The sequence below is a fragment of the Engystomops pustulosus genome, chromosome 4 (genome assembly GCF_040894005.1).
Source record: "Engystomops pustulosus chromosome 4, aEngPut4.maternal, whole genome shotgun sequence".
NCBI lineage: Eukaryota > Metazoa > Chordata > Amphibia > Anura > Leptodactylidae > Engystomops > Engystomops pustulosus.
The window spans coordinates 165,943,899-165,950,632 of record NC_092414.1 but is presented as its reverse complement, the minus strand read 5'-3'; positions in this window follow the sequence as shown (position 1 = coordinate 165,950,632).

Here is a 6,734-nt window from a genome sequence, read left to right as displayed (position 1 = left end):
GCAGGCCACTCCATTTGATGTACTTCAGTCTCCTGCAGCTTTTTCTTAATGATGCAACCTCGATGAGCTTGCCCATTGTTTTTCATGAGATATTAAGTCTGTGTTGTTCTTGCTGAGGCACGATGACCGAATTATTTATGTTATTCAAGTAGTGTGGACTTGACCATGTACCAGGGACAATGTTTAGGGCATCTGGCAACCACAATGACTGATGCATAGAACTATTCTTGACCTCTCCAACCTCATTGCTGGCCATCATTTCAGTGTGAATCGACTTTCCTCATTGAAGAGAACTTGGGCCCACTAGTCCCTGGTTCAGCGTAGATGCTCCCTAGCCCATGCAAGAAGATGACACCAGTGCCTGGTGGTAGGTCAGGTCCCTTTTAAGTTGTCTAACTCGCAGACTATGCTTATGTACACATTTTTGAGTGGTCTGACATGACACTTTAGTGGCTCTCATCTACCTTAAATGTAGGGCAATGTTCACAATAAAGCAGTCATCAGTTTTGGATATGCCCAAAGAATATCCACTTCAATGCCTTTCTGTGAGTCTTCCAGTGTCTTGGTTACATTTTAAGCTCAAGTGCAACTTCTGCCTGAGAACATCCTGCTTGAAGCCTTGAAAGGTACTGTTGATAAATTGTTTGGTATTGAAATTGTGAACAGCATGATGAGGAGGACTGTTTAACTACTTATTCTAGCTGAACCAGGAAACTTATTGGGCGATTCATGTATCAAACACCTGTTGTGAAATTTGCTGTTAAACCGAAAATTATGGAAAAAAAAAGTAATGTAACACTGAACAGTTGGCAAGATTAGAGAAAGTCACATTGAGTTCTACTGTAAAGGTTCATTTAGGGTGCATTTAGGTTTATCCTGAAATTTTGCCCAGAGGCAAAATTTCCTAACTTTTTCGTAAGTTGTATAAATTGACTGGAAATCGCCTTAATTGTGCTTACCCACCGAATGAATGTAACAACATTTGTGCTACAATTTGTCTAGCACAAAAGGTTTAATGGGTAAAAACTGGTAATTGCATAGTAAAAACGAGTTATTTACTACAAAATATGCGCAGTGGAAAAGAAAATGTATGGGTCTTGTCTTAAAATGCACCAATAAAAACAAAGCTTAGTTATAAAGGGGTGAGAGAAATGCCAAATTGCACATTCATGATGTAGGGTGCTAATGGACGGTCTGTATTCAGGACCAGGCTTCTCCTGCAGGGTTCCCGGGCTTCCGGGCAGGAATGTGCTTCTTGGCTTTGTAACGATTGGCGATCTTCCTCTTCCTACATTGTGAAATATTCTCTAAGCAAAGTGATTTTGAGAAATAAAGCTCTGGGGAAGAATAGATTAACGTTTAAGATTTCTTTTTACATTTAAGCTGCAACACCAGGCAGAACCTGCAGTGTTTCTGGTAAAATCAGAAACCCTGATATGTAATTTTTGACATGGCTTTTAACCCCTCCCTGATATCTACAGTGGATTTAAATGGCTTGTCCAGAGGTTAAAACACATGGCTGCTTTCTTCCAAAAACAGCGCCACACCTGAGAATGGTTTGTGCCAGTATTAAAGCTCAGCTGTATAGAAATGAATGGAGCTTAGTTTCAGTACCAGGATAGTCAGCTATGGTGCTGTTTTTGAAGAAAGCAGCCATGATTTTTAATCATAAACAAAGCAGCAAATGATTTTTAGTTTAATTCCATAAAAAGCCATAAAACAACAAGTGTAAAATCTTTGTCACATGTTCAGGATAGAAACCTACAGTAACACTTCAGTTCTCAGAACATGCAGTTTCTCCAGAGTATGTCCATGGGTCATACTCCAAGCTCAGTACCTCTATAAAAGTGTCCAAATGCATGAAGTATGCCCTTTTATAAAGGTTTGGGGTGTGAGCTGTGTCTTATGTACTCAAACCCCAGTGTTTAGGCCCTCGAACCCAGACTAAAGCCAGAAGTTTGGTTTGCCACCACTAACACCAGCGATAGGTGCTCATGGTAACACTTTAAAGGCCACCGGCAAAACATGATTTCATTGGGGAGCAACATTCCTATGGAAAATGGCACACGCACTGCTGACAGCATTTGAAGAGTTAACACCGGTGGGTGTTTCCATTCAGGTCCGGTCAAAACTTTTGTCCAAAGTCTGGCCAAACTCTGCGAACTCAAACCTGAATGGGTTCGCTCCTCAGCATTTATATTGTATTATACTACTTTTTTGCCTTTTTTTAAATCTAAGAATTTTATGTCCTGAAATTCTTCTACTGCATAGATCCTATCATATTATTTAAGGATTTGGGGCTCATTCATATATGGCGGAGTGTTTGTGCAATGTTGCAAGTGCCTTGGATTGGGAATGAATCCTGAGAGCCTTTCTTAAATCTGGCACAGTCACTTCAATGTATAATTTATTCTATGCCTCTAGTGGAAGTTCATTTTGTCAGCGCTAATCAGTTGGGCTAATGGATATCATTGCTGTTCCCCTGTGTCCATTATGGAATCAATAAAGTCCTAAAATTACAGTAGTATAGACTGCCTGGATGTATAATCACATACCTATATATAATTCACCAATGTACAGCTGCTGCAAAGCACCAATAACCAAATAAATAAGTCACCTACTCTCCCCTGGCGTTCTAAGGGCTGGTTACACATGGTCCTCTGTACAAGCTGTGGAGCTGCATAAATCCCATACACTAGAGTCCTACTGCAATATGCTACGTGTGTGTGACCAGCCTAAGGGGGGTCTTGTCAGGACAAGCCCTGTCCAATACCAAAATAAGGATTATGGATATTATAGAAGCCTCTTTGTTCAGAGAGAGACTACAAGAGATGGTGGAATCTGCCTCGGTGTATATATCGTACTAATGGTCATTAAACAGATCATAAATCTTTTTCATAATTATAAATCTTCATACAGCACTATCATATTCTGCAGCGCTCTACAGATCGTGGGTGACATATAGACACAAGAAGACACTACAGAGCAATACCGTGGTCAGATGATAAAATAGTGATGCTCACAAGAAACAGATGCTACATACTACTAGAATCCACAAATAAGGAGAAATATGAGAAAAGGAATCTAATACCAGACTCCGCATTTCCACTAGACTGCATGTGAACAAGGGTGCACCAGCCATGAGGCAAGTTAAGTCTCATTCTAGTTCACATTCTTTCATGACCCAGTATGGTGGCATCATCCAGAAAATCACCTTTGAAGTAACATGTAAATTGGTTGTATAAAGTCAAGGACGAGGAGAGTTTAACACTGACGTCACTGTAGGGAGCTCTGAACGCCTCCTCCTCTTTGACTGACATCATGCATTAGACTTCAGGAGATCTGGCCAGTGATGCCTCTGAATGCAGTAACATCAATTACAGTGAAGGTCGGGTTTCTGAGGTGAGGAAAGCTTGACTTCAGTGTCATAGCCCCCTCCTCCTTGACTTTATACAGCCAATTTACATCTCACTTCAAAGTAGATTTTCAGGATACTGCCACCACCCTGGGTCTTGAAAGATACATTATATTGAAGGTGTTCAGCTGCTTCACAACATACTGGTAGTGGTTTATTAGGTCAATTTCCGCTAACAGGTTCCCTTTAAGAAACTACATGGTACTTATTTAAATACTTTCCAAAATAGGTTTTTAACCTCTTAACGCTCAGCGTCCGATATATCGGACGCTGAGCGCAGTGACTTAGCGCTCAGCGTCCGATATATCGGACGCTGAGCTGATGCCGGTTCAGCTCAAGATCTGAGCCGAACCGGCATCGGGAAAGACGGGGTGCCGGCTGTGACTGATAGCCGGCACCCCAGTGTAACACCCGCGATCGGAGTTGTCTCCGATCGCGGGTGCTTAACCCGTTAAATGCCGCGGTCAGCGCGACCGCGGCATCTAACATGTATCTGGGGGGTCTTTCCCCCACGATCGGCCCCCCCGAACCGTTTTCGGGGTGCGCCGATCGTTGCTATAGTAACTCTGGGGTCCGATCTGGACCCCAGAGTTACCTGCAAGAATTGCCAGTAAGATGGCGTCTGTGACGTCATCTTACTGGCACAGTGCCAGCCTATGCAAGTGTATAGGCTGACACTGATAATACTCTGCAATACATCAGTATTGCAGAATATTATCATGAAGAAGCAATCAGATGATTGCTTCTTCATGTCCCATGGTGGAAAAAGTGAAAAAGTAAAAAAAAAAGTTATTCAATAAAAAAATAAAGTCATAAATCACTAAAAATGCCCCAAACCCCCAAAACATATAAAGAGACATATAACTCAAAAAAAAAGTCTAAATCATAAGACAAACCCCACATATATAGTATCACCGCGTCCGTAACAACCCGTAGAATAAAAGTAAATCATTATTGAACCCGCACGATAAACGCCGTAAAAAAAAACTGTTATAAACCCTCCAAAAATTATGATTTTTACCTTTTCAATCCCACAAAAAATGCTATAAAATGTGATCAAAAAACCATATGCACTGCGACATGATACTGGTGCAAAGTACAACATGTCCCGCAAAAAACAAGCCATCAACCAGCTCCGTAGCCAAAAAAGTAACAATGTTATGCCACTTGGAAGACGGCAATACATAAATGATAGATTTTTTCCCACATTAGGGTTTTGTTTGACAAATTTAGTAAAACGTAAGAAAATATATTCATGTCTGGTATCCCCGTAATCGTATCAACCCATAGAATAAAGATAACATGATTATTAGTCTATACGGTGAACACCAAAAAAAAAAGAAGTAAAAAATCCAGTACAGAATTGATGCTTTTCTACTCCTGTCCTCAAAAAAAGTTCCTAAATTTTCAACAATAGGTGATACAAACCCCAAAATGGTAACATTGGAAAAAGCATCTCATCCCGCAAAAAAAATGGCATCACATGGCCCCAATAACGAAAAAGCGAAAATTTTATAGCCTTCAAAAGGGGCCAATGAGGAAACTAAAATCCTGGCAGCTGCAGCGCCCTCCTTCCCTTCTGCACCTCGCTGTGCCCCCATAACACAAGTCACAGCCACATGTGGGGGGTCTTTGTACTCAGGAGAAATTGCAGAACAAATTGTATGGTGGGTTTTCTCTTTTTATCTTTTGGAAATGTGTAAATTTTAGGGCTAAATGAACGTATAAGGGAACAATATGACCATTCTAAATTTCACCTCCATTTTGATTCAATTACTATGAAGATCTCAAGGGGTTAACAATCTTCGTAAAAGCTGTTTCTGATAGCTTGAGGGGTGCAGATTTGAAAATGGGTTGGTTATATAGGGGGTTTTGATGCTAAATATGTAAAATTTCATTCAAAACTGTATTTATCCCCAAAATAGTCAATTCTGAAAATCCGGAAAAGCGATATTCTATTTGCAAGCCGCGTGACATCAAAATAAATTATCCAAACATTTCAGAAATTATGAAAATGTAAAGTAGACAAATGGGAAATGTTATTCAGCAACTTATTTAGGTGGTAAATCGATCTGCCTGAAAACGCAATGATTTTGAATTTCGAAAATGGCAAATTTTTCCAAAAATTTATCATATTTTCTTTTTTTTTGTAAATAAACGCAAAACTTATCTGCCAAAATTTACCACTAAAATGAAGTACAACATGTGGGGAAAAAACTATCTCAGAATCGCTTTGATAAGTAACAGTGTTCAAAAGTTATAACCGTATAAAGAGACGCAGGTCAGAATCCAAAAAATCGGGCTGAGCCTTAAGCTACAAAATGGCTGCGTCCTTAAGGGGTTAAAGAAAAACCTACCATAAGGAATCTACCTTCACAAGTAGATCTGATGGTAGATTCCACCTGCCTGTCTCTGCCCTAATCTGTAATTTAATAATCCAGGAACATAACCTAACTTGTTGAAAAACATTATTTTAGTAATATGTAAATTATCTGCAGAGGCTACTGGGGCGTGTACTAGCCTGGCCGGGCACTGGGAGCTAAGGCTACTTCACTCCCCAGTAGCCTCTGCAGTTACTTTACATATTACTAAAATAAAGTTAGGTTATGTTCTAGGATTATTAAATTACAGATTAGGGCAGAGACAGGCAGGAGGAATATACCATCAGATCTACTTCTCATCCTCATGGTAGGTTTCCTTTAAAGCTTTTAGTATAAATGTTTTAATTGTGATACACAAAAAGTACAGAAATGTAAAAGGGTTAATCAAATAGTTTGCTTTTGCTTCTGCATCATAGTAAATCATGCAAGCAATTACCATTTCATATTGTCATTTACTCAATGAGAAAAGAAGACTGGCTGACAAAGAAACCAGGCGCTAGAATAAATCCCCCCCATTGTCTGACAAGATATTCCAAAGATACTACACGTGTGTGTGTGGCAGTGAGCAGTCCTACTTTCTTGCCTAGTTTTAACCTGTGAACAATGAATATCCGAATATTTCAAATCCAGTTGAGGTCAGCTCGGTACTAGTTTTTTGAAATGGAGATTATGTTGCGAAATATATCCCAGTATCCACAGTTTATGGAAGGTAATGTCTTGAGAAATCGGAGTGCTTTGCTGTATGTAAACATGTTTTGCTATTGCTTTTATGGCAGAATGTGGATTTATTGTACCAGTAACTAAACCTGCTGCACTTTTTGCCATGTGATCACTGGGTTCCTTCGTCACCATAGGAGACTTAGCTTTTTGAGATAAGATTTTAACTCAATTTTATCCTAATTATTTTTGCTGGAATGGCACTATAAGATTCAAAATCT